Source organism: Dromaius novaehollandiae, chromosome 1 (assembly GCF_036370855.1).
Source record: "Dromaius novaehollandiae isolate bDroNov1 chromosome 1, bDroNov1.hap1, whole genome shotgun sequence".
NCBI lineage: Eukaryota > Metazoa > Chordata > Aves > Casuariiformes > Dromaiidae > Dromaius > Dromaius novaehollandiae.
The window spans coordinates 125,503,341-125,519,652 of record NC_088098.1 but is presented as its reverse complement, the minus strand read 5'-3'; the positions used below and the strand labels follow the sequence as shown (position 1 = coordinate 125,519,652).

Sequence of the window (16,312 nt, the reverse complement as noted above, 5' to 3'; positions counted from 1 at the left end):
ACGCGCCGCCGGCGGGGGGGAAGGGGTGGCCGCGCCGGCGGCAACCGGGCGCCGCGGAGCCCCGGGCGGCGGGTGCGGGCGCTGCCCCGGGGCCGCCCGCCTCGCCCCGAGCTTTGTTCCCCCGCGGCTCTTCAGTGGGGCCCGGCTCTCCCCGGACGCCCCCCGCGGCAGGGCCACGGGGAGGGGGGGGTGAAAAAAAGTTAATAAAAACCCTTGGAAAATCCGGGCTTTGCTACAAGGCTGCACGGTGCGGGCAAGACGCTGCCCCCCCCCCTTTTTTTTTAATACAAACAGGAATACAAAAGCTGCAGGCTCCGGAGAGCAGATGAAAGCAATGAACGGAGTTTCTGGAAAAGATTCATTAGCGGGAATTAATGCTGCAAGGAGCTCCGAGGCGATACCATTAAGCGCAGTCCTCACACTTTGTCAGTTTTACACCGCTCGCTACGTCCGGGGCTTTTTTTGTCGGGGGAGAGGGGGAGGTGCTCTTCGCCTCCCCCTCACCCCCTCCCCGAGCGCTAAACCCTGGATCCGACAGACATCGCGGAAACGAGAGAGAGGGAGGAAGAAAAAAAAACACACAAGAAAGAAAGAGGAACGTGAACGCTCCGCAGCCCTCGCCCCCGGACTCGCTCCGCGAACATCAAATGCATGCCTCATATGCTGCGCAGAGCCGCCCCACTTGGCCCGGGCTTCACAAAGCAGCTCCGCTGCCTCCCCGCCTGGCCGTCCCTCTCCGACCGGCCCTTTGATGGCAAGCTGCGAGCCTCCCTCCGGCTCGCTCTCCAGCACCAAACTGCATTTTAAGCCTCACTAAACTTCCGTGTCACGCCGGACCTCACGCCAGCGCGGCTCCGCGCACGGGAAAGCCCCGCGCCGCCCTGCCCCACGTGCACCGCGGCGCCCGCCCCGCCGGGGAGGAGGCGCGGGGGGACGCGGCGCCCCGCCGGCCGCCCCGGCCTCCCACCTGGCCGCCGCCGCGCAGCCCCCGCCGCCGTCGCGCAGTCCCCGCTGCGGGACAGCGGCCGCCGCGGCCGCTCCCGCCGCGACTCCGCTCGCCCGCGCCCCGGGAGCCCCGCCGGGGCTTCCTCCGCGCCTTCCACATCGGAAAGTGAGAGACGACGGGAACACCCCCCCGCCCCCTCCGCCGCCGCACCGGAGCCGACAGCCCGGCCAGCACCCCCCCCCCGCCTTCCCGCCGCCCGAAACACGCACCTTTGCAAGCAACTGCCTCCAAACTTCCCCTCCGACGCCGCAGCCCCCGAGGCGCACCGGGAGGCCCCGCTGCCCCCGCCGCAGCTCGCCCCCTCCCTCGCAGCCCCGCTGCCCCGCGCCGTAACTTTCAGCCCCGGCGCTGCCGTGCCGGCGGCGGGGGCGAGCGGAGCCCCGCGGCCGCCCCGTCGCGGCGGGACGCGGCGGCGCCGGCAGCGCTTCCGCACGGGCGCTGCGCGCGGCGCGGAGCACTGACCTTCCTGCCGCCGCCGCGGAGCTGCGGCGTGCGCGGTCCGCGCCGCGGGTCCCGGCGCCGTCAGTCGGCTCGCCCTGCTGCTCTCCCCGGAAGGGCAGCCCCGTCGGGGGGGGGGGGGGGGCGGGAAAAGTTTCCTGGTCTCCCTCCCCCTGCTCTCCGCGGGTGCGTGTGCCGCGGCTTGTCCCGGCGCGGGCAGGCCGGCGAAGGGTGCGGGCGGGCGCGCAGCTGCGAAGCGCGGCAGCGCGGCCTCCGCCGACGGGGCAGGTGCCCGCGGGAGGGCTGCGCGGCGCTCCGCGGCTCGGCGCGGCGCGGCTCGGCTCGGCTCAGCGGCGGGCGCGGGAGCAGCAGCCCGCGATGCTCATTCCGGCTGCCGGCTCGGGTTTGGCAGCGCCATGTTGCTGGCTTGCTCCGGGCGAAGTTCCTGTGCTGGCGAGCGCGGCGCTCCCCACATCTCGCCCGCGCCGCCGTCTCCCGTGCCCTGGCCGCCGCGGCTTTGTGTGTGTGTGGCTGGGGATTTAATTCTCCTCCTCCTCTTCTCCTCCTCTCTCTCGCTCTTTTTCTTCCTCTGCCCCCCCCTTCAGTCCGCCGGGAAAGCCGCTCTTCCTCACCTTGCCGCTGGGAGACCGGGCTCCGTCTGCTGCACGCTGCGCTCCCCTCGCATCCCCCCTCCCTCTCTCCCTCCTCCTCCTCCTCCTCCTCCTCCTCCAGCCGCCGCCTCCCCTCCCTTCCCCTCCCCCCGGGCAGGCGCTGCACCGAGGGAGCCGCCGCCAGCAGCAGCGGCAGCAGCAGCGCCGCCACCGCTTTTTCCCCGTGCAAGTTTCCCCCTCCCCTGGCTGCGTTTCCCTGCCCGGGCTGGGCTCGCCCGCCCCCCCCGCCGCGCCCGCACTAATTGATTTGCCCCCCCGCCGCCGCCCCGCTGCCCGCTCCCGCCGCGGCGCAGGTCGCCGCCGAGCTGCGGGCGCCCCGGGGGGACCCGCGGTGCCGCTCGGCCCGGCCGCGGGAGGGAAGCCGCCCCCCGACGCCCCCCCGACGCCCCCCTCGCTCGCTACCCAGAAGGCCAGTGGAGAACCGCAATTACCATAAAGCTCCGCTCACTCCGCTCCGCCAAGCTGTCAAAACCCCGGCGGCGGCGGCGGCGGCGCTGCCAGACATCGCTGGGAGGCTCCGCGCCCGGCCGCGCCGCCGCCGGCCGCCCCCGCTCCGCTCCGCTCCGCCGCTCCCGGCGGCCGCGGCTCTCCCCCGCCGGTCCCCCCGGGGCGCCGCCGCCCGGACCCACACGCCTTCCCCTCGCCCCCCACCACCACCCCCGTCGCACGCAGGCGATGCCCCCCGCCCCGTCTCTCCACGGGACCCCCCCCCGGCCTCGCCGCCCCCCGCTCGGCGCAGCGCACACGGACCCTCTGCCTCGCAGCCTCCCTTCGCCGCTCCCCCCCCGCCGCCCCCAACTTCCCACAGTCCGCGGCTCGGCCGCGCTGCTTTGTCCCCCCCCCTCGCCTTCTACTGGCTCTAAAATCAGGATGGAAAAAAGACACTCGTTTGTCAACGTCTGCGCTGGGCAGGGGGCGGGGGGAGACCCTATTACAGTGCCTTTTCGTCCGGTCCGTGCTTGGGAGCCCTCAGCCCACTTTCTGCTGCGTGCGGACGCGGTGGTGAGGGAGGGTGGAGTGGCGACTGAAGCGCGGTCTTCCTCGCCGGCATTTCCACGGCCGATTTAAGATTTCTGCCCGGGTTCAGGAGCCCTTTAATCTCCGGGTTGGTAGTTATCGGCTGCATCTATTTACTTTGGCAAGGCAACTTTTGGCTCGCGGAGCTCCACTCGTAAATTTCATGTTCATAACGCCCATCCCAGCTGCTCCTCCCGGGTCCAGTCCGCGGAGCCCGCGCAGCGCCGCGCGGAGGCTCCCGCGCCCGCGGCCCCAGCTGCAGCGCCCCGCCGACCCGCGGCCCCGGCGCCTTCCCGGGCCGGCCGAGTTTGGCCACGTCGCTGCCGCCGGCGCCGCATCGCGCCCTGCTGCCTGCTGCCCGGCGTGTGAGCTGCTGCCAGACACGAGGCGATTAACGTGGACAGCTCGCCCCGGGGGACTTTTAATCGCCGCGTCCAGGACCCGGCGCGAAAAGGCGCAGCGAGCTGCAAACCCTTCCTCGCCGAGAGCAGGGAGCCGGCAAGCGGGGCAGTGAGCGCTCAGCGCCAGAGCAGCACTGCTGGCGCTGCCTGCCTGCTCGCTACCGCTGCTGATTATCTCTGGAGATGGAAAAGCAGGAGTTTCCTAATGCCGTTTGTATCAAAGTGCCCCCCCCAAAAAAACCCCATAAATTGCTAATCTATAATCTAAAACACATTAGGAAAAACACCGGGGCCGCCAGCTGCCCAGGGAGGTGTCTGCGTACGCGGAGGACATGGCGCACACGCACACACACTTACACGCGCGGGCGTGCACATGGCCGGGTCACGGTCGGGGGCTGCGGAGGGGGGGGACGTTTTATGAAACCGCCTTCACGGGGCTTCGGTTTCTTGCTACGTATCTCTTAAAAAGTCGCCCGGCTCAAAGCAGAAGTGAAATATCCACCGCCTGAAACCCGAAACTCCAGCCGCGCCGCTCGGCATCCCCGCCCGGGAGCTGCGGAGCCGCGGCCGCCCGGCCCGGCCCGGCCCGGCCCAGCGCGGCCCGGCCCGGCCCGGCGGGTCACGCGGCCCGGCAGCGCCCAGGCTCCGCCGATCGCGACTTTGCGGGGCGTGCGTCTGAGCAGGGTCCCACACGTTTTTTTAATCGCCGATAACAAGCAGAAGGACACCTGGCCTATTACGCTGTAAAGCTATTTTTTATAAAGACGTTTTAGGGCTAGACATTAAAAGTTATTAGACTGAACACACGTGAGTTACAGACACACAGCTGGAGGAAAGGCCTCTTTTTTTTTTTTTCCTAGGGAAAACCTCATTAAAATTGCTTCTTTCGCTAGGAAAGCAGAACTATCGCGTCTCTCGGTGAGGTGGCCCCAGCCGCTGCTTCCCGGCTACGTTGATCTCGGCTTTGTGTCTCCCCGCAGGCCGGAGCCCGCGGTGCCGTCGGCCCGCACTTGAATCGCCAGCGTCGCCGGGTCCTTTCCCCGGGCGGCACAGCCCGGATCACACGCGTGCGCCTACAGCGGGCGGTTTGTAATCCCCCCCTCCCCTTCAGCTAATGACTCCGAGTTATCTCGGGGAAAACTCGCTCCACTTTTATTTTTAACTGCCGTTAAACTTTCTTTCTTTGCGGACGCAGTTTCCTCCGCGGCTGGCAGGAACAGAACCGCGCTTGTTCGCCTCTGTGCCGTTTTTGTTCCCCGGGTGCCCGGGCTTTGCGGCGGGAGGCTGGCGGCTCCCGGCGAGCACATTGGGGCTTCAGTTCGCTCCTCCCGCGGCCTGGCTCGGCCCGGCTGCGCGCCGCGCCGCCCTCCCTGCCGCGGGTGGCGGCACCGCCGCGCCGGCCCCGCGAAACGCGGCGCAGCCGGCTGCCTGCACAGCACGGGGCCGCCTCCCCCCCCCCCCCCCCCCGCACGCCCCGGGGGGAGCTGACCCGCGGGTCAGGCCTCTGCGCGCTGCTCCATCCCCGGCGGCGCGGGGGGGTTGCACGGCGGCTCTGCGCGCAGCTGCTCGGGGCTCCGCGCTGCTGCTGCGGAGCACGGCGAGGATGCGCTCGCAGACAGGGCTGCTCCGGCAACGCCGAGCGCTCAGCCTCCTCGCAAAGAGAAATCCGCTGTTCCGGCTTCTCGCAGGAGGCTCCCAAACGGGATGGCTTTGCTCCGGCTCTCGTTCGCCTCCCGCGCCCCGCGCACCTCTCTCCGCGGCTCGCCCCGGCGCGGGGGCACCGCCTCTCAGCGCGGCGCTGCCGCTCCAGAAAGTTGGGGGTTAAAACGCCCGAGCGGCAAGGCTGGGCCCCCGGCCCCCTCCGTTCCTCGCTCCCCTGCTGATAAAATGGAAACCGGAGCACTCGGGTCTCCTGGGCATGGGAAAGGAGAGAGGGGAGATGGGCGTTGCGAAGGTAAAATGAATTAATGCGAGCGAGGTGCTCAGACAGCCTGGTGATGAGTGCTAGGAAAAGCCTATAAATAACAGATCACTGTCCTAAGCTCTGAATTGCCCTGCTTGAGTGTGTCTTAAATCAGACCTTTATCATTGCTTATTGTAAGGCTGGTTTTAATGGAAGTGTAGAAATCTGAATAACAAAACAAGACAAGCCTCAATTGGCGTTATACAGGGTCTGCAGCGCTTTCAGACCTGACACGGTGCCAGCATATTGTTACACCGCCATGCAAACTCCCCGTGCAATCAAGGGGATTTTGCATAGCAGAAGTACTATAATTTTACTTCGTAGTTCAGGGCTACTCTGTTGACAGCAGATCCATTATTTTCTCTCCCTCTCCCCAGAAGAGCCCGAGACGCGTTCAGTTCACGGACTAAGCGCCGCTATCTTTCTTACAAAGGGAGAATGACAAATCTCCCCGCTTGTGCGCGCCCGGCTCCGCACCCTTCCCCCGCTCCACACAAGCGCGGCGATGCCCGGGGTCCCCGGCCCTGCGCGCAGCTCGCAGCACGCAGGCCGCAGGGACACGCTCGCGCACACACACACACACACACACACACACACACACACTCCTCGGCCACAGCCTCCAGCCACCCGCCTCGGCCTGCTGCCGGGCCCCGCCGCCCCGCGGACCTCGGCGCGGGGCGCAGCCGGCAGTGCGCAGCGCCGAGCACCCGCGGCAGCGGGGCACCGCCGTGGGGGGGGGTGGGGGGGGTGCAGGCACTGCCGCTGCCCCCGGGCTGGACGAGGGGGCCCGCAGGCGCAGAGCGGGGACACCCGCCGCCCCCATCTCCCCTGCTCGCGTACCTCGGCCGTGCTGTCTGCTGGGGGGTCCGAGGGGACCCCCGTGCGCAGCCCCCGCCGGGGGAAGATGCAGCCGCGAGGCGAAGCCCCGCGGAGGGAAGTCCGGCAGGAGCAAAGGCAGCAGCGGCGCGGCCCTGCTCGCCTCTCCCGCGGCGGCGTGGGGCACCGGCGGGCGGCCCGGGGCGGGGGGCGGCGGGGGGGGGCCGGGGCCAAGCGGAGCCTCGGCTCGGCGGAGCGAGGCGGCGCGGCCGCGGCGCGGCGGCGTTCAAGTACGAGCCGGCGGCCGGGGGAAGCGCCATGGTTTGAAGGTGTGTTTGTGCAGACTGCAGCTTGTATGTTAATAATTGGATACAGTCGATGAATCACCTCCGTCCTCCTTCTGGTTTTGTTTTTGTGTTGTGTTTTGTTTCAGAGGGGGTGGGGAGGGAAAGCGAGGAGACGATGCCGCGGCTCGGCGCTGAATACCAATTCCGCGGCCGGGCTCATAAACACTGGGGTTATTCACGCCGCCCCAGAGGTGACCGCGGGCGGCGGAGGCCTGCGCAGCGCCCCGGCCGCGCGGAGCGGGATTTGCGCGGCGCCTGGCAGCGCAGCGCGGTGCGCGCATGCGAAATGAGAGCGGGCAGCATCCAAGCGCCTGCGGAGCGGGGGCAGGGAGGGGCGCGCGGTGTGCACTCGTGTGCGCTTTTCCAGAGAAAAGCCCCTAATTTTTCAAGTAGGATCTCCTTTCTTTTTTTTTCCCCCCCTTCCCTCTCGCACGGCAGACACGCGGAGAGATTCTTTAGTCCTGTACTTAACACTTCACAGTGTTTTTAGCAATTAAGGCGAGAGGGGGGTGGGTATAAAGATAAGCCACTTTTTCGCCCTGCAAGTGTGAAAGATAAGATAACAGTAAGCTGGGGCAAAACGTCTGCTTACAACCTCCCCCCAGCGATTCTGATCGGTCACCTCTTATCGCAGAAATGTTCATTTCGAAAGCAGCTTCAGAAAGCCACGGGAAAATAGAAGTATTTTCCGTTTAAAAATGCCATTTAAGCCCCAGCTTTCACTTCGTGCTCCCCTCCGCCGCCGTCGCTGTAGCGAAAACAAGGCACAAGTTGTTCCCTGGCGTGTGTCTCGGAGGCCGAGTGGGGCAGGTAATCGGGCGGCTGGAAACTGCGAGGCGCCGAGATTAGGCGCGCGGCCGGGCCGCGCGTCGCCGGCCGCCCGCGGAGCGCGCAGCCCCAGCGCGACGTGACACGTGGCGGCGGCCGCGGCGGCAGCGCGGCAGCGCAGCGCTCGCCTCTGCAGGGCCGTTTCGCCGCGAAAGCCCCGGCGTGAGCGGCGCGGGGGCGGGAGCCCGGCCGCGGCGGTGCTGCTCTGCTCGCCGGCCTGCGCCGAGCGCAGTTGCAGGATCCCCTGTCGGCGGCGGCGGCTCTCGGCGTCGACTCGCTTCTGCTTCCTCCCCCCGCGCCCCCCCGCGCGCTTCCGACCCCGCGCCCGCCCCCGCGCACCGCGGCCTCGCAGGCGCACGCAGAGGCCGCCGCCGGCGCGGGCGGCTCCGCGGCCGCGGGCGGGCACGGCGCCCGGCACACACGGCGGCGGCGGCGGCCCTGCCCTCCGCGGCTCCGGGCAAGGCCCCGCGCCGCCCGCGGGCAGGATGCGGCCGCCGCTGCTCCCCGCCCGCCGGGCAGCGGCGCTCGGCGCGCCCACGCGTGGGGCCGCACGCCGCCTTCTCACCCCGGCGGCCGGAGTTTCCCCCTCCGTCCTTGCTCCGTCGCCGCTTGCGATTAGCCGAGGTGCCGCTTCAGACAGGCGCCCTTGCCCTTCCCGGGCCGTGTCCCCGCTGCCCTCGGAAAGCTCCGCACGGGGTTCACGCGAGACCGCGGGGGGCGCTTGGGGGGTCCGTGGGCGCCCCCCCCCCCAGCGAGGCCGCACGCGAGCCGGGACGGCGCGGACGGGCCGCGGCGCCCCGCGGAGCCCGGACGTGCCTGGGCCGCGCCGGGCGCAGATGGGGCGGCCCGCCGGTGCGGAGGGGGGGTTCCCCGGGGCCCGCCGCAGCCGCGTCGCCTCCTGCCGCCCTTCTCAGAAACCCGTCGGTGCCGCGTTTTCGGAGTGAGTGGGTCAGCAGCTGATGACACGGGGAAACAAGAAGAAGAGAGAGAGAAGAAAAAAAGAGAGGAAAAAAAACCCTCCCAAACCCTAGCCTGGCGCGATTACTCATCCCCAGAGTTCCCCTAAGTCAGAGAAACTTGGCCAAGTCCCAACGCCGAGCCGTTAGCACGGTCGGAGGCTGCCCGGGCACCTTCCGCCGCGGGCGCGGGGCACGGTGGGGCCGGGCCGGACCGGGGCCAGGACCGGCGGCCGTGCGTGTCCCCAGGCTCGGGGCTCCTGGCGCACCAGTTACTGTGGAGCGTTTTATCTTCACAGTCACATCGGCAGCTAACGAAGCTCGGCGGCTGCAGCCCACACGACTTTGGTTCTCTGCATTTATCCTTCAATAAAAGCCGATTCCTTTATTAGAAACAGGAGACGTGTCTCCTACCGCCCCTATCAAATCCCAACTGGCAAGGCGCAGCCGACACCTCCCCCTCAGCCCCCCCGCCAAAGAGGGGCAGACAGCACCACCCCACGGCCTACGCCCCCCCCCCGGACCCCCCACCGAGAGCATCCAGCTCTCCTCCCCCGGCAGCCCCCCACGACCAGGGGCAGTCCGTGCCCCTCCATTCCCGTGGCGGTCAACGTCCCCTCCCCCGAAATGCCCCCCCCGCCCCGGGCGGGAGCAGCTGAGACGAGCTGCCCCTCGCCGCTGCGCGCCCCCCGCGCCGGCACGGGCAGCCGCCTGCCCCCCTTCTCCCCGCCAAATCAATCGCCCCCGCCAGGCGCACCCACACGACTTTCGTTCCCCTCATTTATCGTTCAATAAAAGTCGTTTCCTTTATTAGAAACAGAGGAGACGCTTCTCCCACCGCCCTCACCTCAAGCCCCCTCCGCGGGCGCAGCCGGCGGCCCCCACTCCACATCGCCCCTCGCCGAGCACAGCCAGCCCCAGCCCCCCTCGCTCCCACCACCGCCGCCACCTAAAAATAATAACAATAACTGTAATAATAACAACAATAATAACAACTGCCGTCCCCAGCAGCCGCGGCAGCCAGCCCCCCCATCCCCCTCCGCCGAACCCAGCCACCCCCTCCCCTTCTCTCTCAAATCCCCCATCGCTAGGGGCAGCCAACCCCCCCCGGCCCCCCGCCCGCCCGCCTTTCCCCAGGCGCAGCCAGCGACCCAGCAAATCCCCTCGCCAGGCACGACGCGGCCCCCTCCTGCCTCGCATCCCCCCCCGCCGCCGGGCACCAAGCAGGTCTGCGCGGCTGCTTGCGCGACTCCGAGCCGGAGCTGCCGCCGCCGCTGACAGACGGGGAAAGGTTTCCCCGGGCGCCGCCGGGAAAGCCGGTGCTCGGAGGATGCCAGCCTCCGCGCTGCTCCGCGCCCCGCCGCGGGCAAAGCGCCCCGCGGAGATCTGCCCGGGCGCCGCGGCGGGGCCGGGCCGGGCCAGAGCGCGCCCTGCAGCGCATTAAATTAATCGCCCGGCTCCGGAGGAGGCAGGTGATGCTGCCCAGCACAATGAGGGGTTTGAGCGCTGCGGAATAAAGCGCCGTTCATGGGGCCGCGGGCGGCCGTGCCCGGCTCCGCCGCGCCCCGACGGAGTCCCGCGTCCCCCGCCGGGGGGGGGGGGGGGCTGCAGCCGGCAGAGCCCCCCCCTGTGCGCCCCCCCGGGGGGCAGCGAGGCTGGGAAAGCGGTGAACATCGTCCTCCGCTCTCGGGGGGTCACCCGGAGACCCCCCTCCCGCAGGGGAGGCGGGGGGCGAGCGGCGGGCCCCCCCCGCAGCCCGTGGGACAGAGCAGGGCAACGCGGCCGCAGCGCGGGCCCCCCGGGCGGCCCCGGCGCGGAGCGGGCGGCGCTGCCCGGGCTGAGGCCGCGGCAGGCGTTGTTTTCCTCGGAGAGCGGAGGAGGAGGAGGGGGAAATCTCCGGGTTTTTAATGAGGGGGTGCAGCAGGGCTGAGCGCCGGGATTACACGGCGCGGAGACGGAGCTGCGGGCTGTGCGTGCGCGCAGCGCTGGTAGTCTCCGCCCGTCTGCCTGCTAATCGCACGTTTTCCGCTGTTAAAAAGAAACCGAGACGCTGTGGCCGAGCCCGGCGCTGTCTCTGCGACTGTGACATGAAAAGATGGCGCTCTCTCCCCTCCCCCAGCCTCCCTCTCGGCTTACACTTCCTCCCCGGCAGCTTTTGCCTCCCGTTTTTTAAAGCCCTCTTTTCTCCTCTCCTTCCCCCCGTCTCCCCCGGCCGGATACCGCGAGCTTCCCCGCCGATCGGTGCGTCTCCTCATCGCGATCGCGGCGCTTTCTCTGCCGTTGTGTTTTAAACGCCACCTCGCTATTTTCGCCTCTCCTTTTTCCCGGAAACCTCGCTCTCCCTCTCTTTATGCCTCGGTCTCCGGTGAACTTCTGCCGCTAATGGGAGGCAGTTTGCAAGAGGCGGAGGAGGGGGGAGACTTACCGAGCTGCTTCTCCCCCACCCCTCCTATTTCCTCCCTCTCCCCCGAGGCGGCAGGGGCAGGAAGGCGAGCCGGGTCGCGGCGTGTGCGTGCCGCCGGGGCGGGAAGGCGCTGCGGGAGGTGCCGGCCCGCGCCCCGCCATAGCCCCCGCCGCCGCCGGAGCCCCGCGGCACGACGTGACCGGCCGGGAAGTGATTCACGGCGCGGCGCGCACAGGGGTGGCCCGGGCTCCCGGACCGAGTCCCGCGGTGCCTCTCGGAGGCAGGGGCTTCTCCGCCGCCTTCAGCCTCTCTCCCCGCGCTCATCACCAGACTGCTCCAAGTGTTAAGATTTTTTTTTTAAGCCTGCAAATTAAATTCAGCGCCGCTCTCTCCTATTTTAGTGTCTGTTATGTTAATTGCACTTAGCGCTGGGGCGCTGCTCGCCAGGGATGCATGAAGGCCTCGGAGATTAACCGCAGGCTCCTGCTCGGACTTTTCTCAGCCAGCAGCGAGTTGCGAGCGGCTGCCGAGGAGTTTGCACGATAGCGTGCGCTCCCTGGGCGGGCTGCTGCGAGCCGGCCGCTCTGAATCCAGGGCCACCGGCTCTCCGCTGGGAGGCCCCGGTGGCAGCGGCTCGGCGTGCTCCCGCGGAACTATTTGCGTAACGATTTGCATTGCAGGAGGACAGGTATTTTTCCTTTCTGTGGATGGTAAAAATGCAAAATTAGCGCGACTGTTTCTAGGCAGAGACGCCGCGATTACGTGATCTCGCTGAACCTGTCTGTTGTGCTTTCTGGAGAAGCAAGGAAACCGGACACCTTTAGCAATGACTTCTGGAGCCATTCTCCTGACGCTCGCTCTATTTATCGCCATCTAACCCGAGATAGCCCGCGAGTGCCTGACCAGGGATGTTCGTGTGGCCAGCCGCGTCCTGCAGAATTACCCTGCCTCACCGCGAAGGACCGGGCACGTGTGGCCTCCTCAAACTTGTCCTTTCTGCAGCGCGCAGTTCATCTATTCGTTATCAAGGGACAGTGTGTGGAGTGACTGAGCCTAATAAGTTGTCCACTTGTTCATTTCGGGAGCATTGATTTCTGGTTCCAAGGCACTCTGTTCTAGCACTGGCTACAGCTGCGGGGCATTTCGCAGCTGGTCTTTCACCTAGACAAATATCAGCGAGAATGTGAGCGTTATTAGCCACATAAATAAATCATTAACGTGCACACAAATGTTATTTTAACATAACTTCCAAGGAGGAAAGATCCCAGCAGACCAGGACGCAGAGGCGCATTGTGCGCGCCGGCCCGCCCGGCACTCGCCTCCACGCAGCTTGGCCGGGGGCCGTGAGCGGGGGGCGCCCCCCACCCCCCACCGGCCGAAAGGAGAGGCGCGGACCCCGGGGCCGCGAGGAGAGGCACGGCTCCGCTGCCGCGCTTCCCGCTCCGGGTTGAACACTAACCGAGACGGTGCGCGGCGGCGCGGCCGCAGGCCTTGCCCGACAGACCTGTGTCTGCTCCGCTCGAGCCGCGCGGCAACCGCGGGCACTTTTCTGCCCAAATGCGATGGGACTAATCAGATTAGCGCCGGGCCGGCCGCGGCTGATTTTGCGAAGCGCCGGGCGTGCGGGCTGGTCCTGGCGGCCGCGCTCTTGGCTCGGCGCAGCTGGCGGGGGCGAGCGCCTCCCGGGTCGTTAGCGCAGAGGAAGCGGCAGAAATGACATTTGCGTCGGCCGCCACGCGAAAGGGCTGGTTTCGCTCTCCCCCGCGGGGAGCGACGGGGGAAGCGGGGAAGGGCGGCAGCAGCGCGGGGCCGCGGCGCGGGAGCGGAGCGCCGGGAGGGGCAGCCGCCGCCGCCGCCCGGGCCGCGCTGGCCCGGCCCCGCGGATTCCCGCGGGTGCCAGCAGAGCCCTGCCTGGGAGCTCTGCCAAGGCGGTCTCGCTTTGATATTCCGCACCACGGCCGCTCCTCCGCTTGCTCCTAATCACGCAAATGCGAGCTCGCTCCGGCACTCTCCGTAATAAACACTGAACACATTTCTCCGGGCTCCCAAAGTAAATATTGCATTGGAGGCGCAGGGCTGCGCCGGGAAGCAGAAATCTTCCACTTTTTAGCACTTAGCAACCGACTGAAGCGTTGTACGCTCTCCGCCTGAGCCAGGCTCGGTTTGATTTACTTTCTGGTTGTGATGCAGATATTCGCTTGTCAGTTCAAGGGCAGGACAGAAACTGTGCAAGCGGAGTCTTGCGAACGGAAATCTCCCGTTTATGAGGCTCTGCCCCACCACCAAAAGCTACCCCCAAGCACCTTTGTTCTGCGCCCAGCTGCTTTTATTCTCTGCCCCCCGCCCCCCCAGCCGCATCTCCGTCCGACCCTTCTTCCCACGTCTCGCTCCTCAGATGGATTCCCAGCCTTTTCCCGACTGACCCTGGGGGAGGAGGCGGCGGCTGAGGGAGGGGGAGGGGACCGGGAGAGGTTGATTATGAATGACAAGGCAAATGATAAGCGCCGGAGCGACAGCAAAGCAAACAGAAGTGGTCTCTGCTCCCTCGCAGGGCCCGGCCCCGCCGCGGCCGCGGGAGCCGTGCCTGTGCCGTGAAAGCCGGGTTGGCCCCTGCGCGCAGCCGGGCTCCTCCGGGCCAGATAAACACATTTCGGTCACGTGGCGAGCCGATATGGTGCCGTGCTCGTGTTTGCCTGCCCCGGCCGCTTTTCACAATAACGCGCCCTCCGCCAGCCCGCTCCCCCGCCAGCCTCCCCTCCCCGGCGTCCGCGCGGCCGGTGGGGGTCGGAGCCGCAGGTCCCGGGGGGGCGGGCTGCACCCGAGTGGGGCCGGGACAGGGGCTGGCTGCACCCCGTCTTTGGGCTGTGGCAAGGGCTGCTTGCACCCCGAGCTGAGACTGGGGCTGGTCGCACTGCAGGCTCGGACTGGGGCCGGGGCTGGCTGCACCCCGTCGTCGGGCTGGGACAGAGGCGGCTGCATCCCCAGCCGGGGCGGGGGTAGGGGGTGGATGCCCCCGACCTGGGGTTGAGCCCGGCTGCACCCCGGCTTTGGGCTTGGGCGAGGGCCGGTTGCACCCAAGCTAGCACGCCGCGCTGCCCCCGGCGCCGGGACGAGGGCGGCCGGCTGCGGGGAGAGTGTCGCCTGGGGGCTGCAAGTGCGGGGCGTGTGCCCGGCGCTGCGGGGCCCGGGGCGGGGGGAGCCCCGGCTCTCCGGGAGCGGCGCCCCCGGGAAGGCAGCGCACGGCGGGGCGGGCTCCGCCGCGAGGCCCGGGCCGGGCTGCGCGGCGAGACGCCAGCGCTGCCGCTTTAAAATGGCCGAAAACGGTGTCCCCGGGCATGCCCCCGCGCCCCGGCACCAGCGCGGAGCCCGTTGCCGTCGCCTCGAGCACCGCCGCCCGCCTCGCTGCCGGCCCCCCTGCGCGGGTCGCGCCGGCTGCGCGGGTTTGTCCGGGGAACAATGAGCCGGCGCGCAGAGGCACCGCGGGCGCGCCCGGCTGCTCCGCGCTGCTCCGGCGGCAGGGCCGTGCCCGGGGGCGGCCGCGGGGCCGGGGGGGGAGCGGGGGGTAGGGGGCGGGAGGCGGGCGCGGTGTCTCCGCGGCGGCTGTGCGAGCGTGCCGCTTAATCCCTTTATCCCCGGTCGGCCGTGACGCTGCGAGCCGCGGGGCCGCCGAGCCACCCGCCCGCCGCCCGCCGCCCGCCTCCCGCCTCCGCCACGGGCTCACTGCGCGGCGCAGATGTCGCCGGGTCCCCACCAGCACCACGTGGGCAGCGACCGACGGGGGGTGGGGGGGGACCGGGAGGTTTGCAGGCTCCCCGCTGCCTTGGGCAGCCTGGGGACCGCTGCCGGCCACGCACCGGGGCGCGCGGGGGGGGGGTCTCCCCCTCGCCTCTCGGTCGCAGCTGGGCCCCCAGGGCTCCCTGCCGTCGGGCACCGGAGCTGTGCCGCAGCCCCCCGCTCGGCGCCCTGCAGCTTCGGTGCCCCCGCTGCCGGGGCAGGCCGCCCGGTTCCCCGCTGGAGCACGGGTCTGCGGCCTCGGCTCCAGCCGGCCCGGCGCACCGGGCGGGGCCCGGCGAGGCGAGAAGCAGGCACCGGTGTCGTGCCCAGGTTGGCTAGCCGCCGCTCGGCTGCCCGTGCTCCGAAATCCGGCAATTATGCAGATGTCCGGGATGCTTCCCCCTTTGATCTGAACTTCCTCAGAATGATCCCTTCTCATTACGGAGCATGAAAATGCCTCTTGGACATGTAAAGTGAACTACAGAGCTCCTTTCATCCCCTTTTGTTGCCCGCACAAGGCTCACTTCTCCAGCCCTGCCTTCCCCAAGCGCCGCGGCACGGGCAGGACGCGGCTCCCGGGCCGCCCGGCCCCCGGGGCTCGGCGGGGGCGGCGGGGCCGGCTGCCCCCTGCGCAGGGAGGCCCCGGCTGGCTGCCCGGCGCGGGGAGCCCTCGCGGCGCTGCGGGCGTGGGAGCAGGCCGGGCTGCCGGTTGTCATGGCGAGTGCGAGCCTGCTCGCGAGTTATGTGCGACTAATGGGTTTATGCCCGGCTCGGCTCAGGGTTCACCTCGCCTCCCGCTGCTCGGCTCCCCGCCGCCCCCCGGCCCGCGGGCTGCGCCCCGGCGACCAGAGGCGCCCCGCCGCCCGCCCCGTCGCGGAGCCGCGGTGTCTTCCCGCCCCGACCCGCTGCTGGCGGGCGAAACGCTCTGGGAGCTGCAAGCGACGGGGGGCCAAGCCTCCCCACGGCGGGAGCTCCGTCCCCGAGCGGCTCTGAACTTCTCCTTTTGTTGCGCTGCCTAGCACCTCTCGCTTCATTTTCGGTGACTGGGACCAGCTAGGCGCGGAGCGTGTCATAGGTTCAGTACGTCCACGCAACCGTGGGTTTCATTTACAAGGCTCCCAAGAGACTTGGCAAGGATTGTTGTTGTTGATTTTTTTTTTTTTTTTTTGGTCTTCTAAGGGATATTAAGGAAGTTTGGGCTGTGTCTTGAAAACTGCTCCAGTGTAAGGAAAACATTCTGATCTGCTACAAGACCATTTGCTGGAGGCCATTTTATGAAACCTCAAGATGGTTAATAGCTTGCATAATTTCAGGAATACTAGGTGTCTCCTTAATACCTTTCCCCTCTCCCCTGCCATTCATTCAGACAAGCTACAAACTCTGTAGGCCAAAGACTAGCTTTGCTGGACAATGGATTCCCACCTATATAAATGGGCTTCACAAGGGAAAGGATGAACTTGTTCCCTACTCCACTTATGTGCAGTGCACAGAGAAAGCCTGTAACACTCCTGTGACATGAAGGGATGCATATAAAGGAGGGTATGGAGTAAGAGGGCTATCCAGAGTATGTGTGTTACTTATTTCATTTTGCTGGAATTCAAGATTTTGTCTAGAGAACCAATGGCTGATACAGCATTAATGAAACTCTGATGTTGAAAAACAAAGCTGAGCAAATGGGAGAAGAATCAGTT

General features: G+C 67.9%; 1 protein-coding gene and 1 long non-coding RNA gene across 9 annotated transcripts in view; one reads left to right on the top strand and one right to left on the bottom strand.

Annotated features, from left to right (window-relative positions):
- BCOR (BCL6 corepressor) overlaps positions 1–16,312 on the bottom strand; it is an 81,698-nt gene that overhangs the window by 56,080 nt on the left and 9,306 nt on the right. For 5 of the 8 annotated variants that reach the window (XM_064497548.1, XM_064497572.1, XM_064497586.1 and 2 more), the window contains exon 1: positions 1,469–2,156. The exons of 1 other annotated variant lie outside the window; for it this stretch is intronic. The gene's annotated coding sequence lies outside the window, so the exon portion shown is untranslated. Of the gene's footprint in view, positions 1–1,468; positions 2,157–10,663; positions 11,066–16,312 lie in introns of those variants that run through there. 2 more of the 8 variants (XM_064497565.1, XM_064497558.1) reach the window with 2 other exon arrangements.
- Positions 10,304–12,076, top strand: LOC135323637 (uncharacterized). Its single transcript, XR_010385119.1, has 2 exons — positions 10,304–10,684; positions 11,591–12,076. It is a non-coding gene; the product is annotated as an uncharacterized LOC135323637 (long non-coding RNA).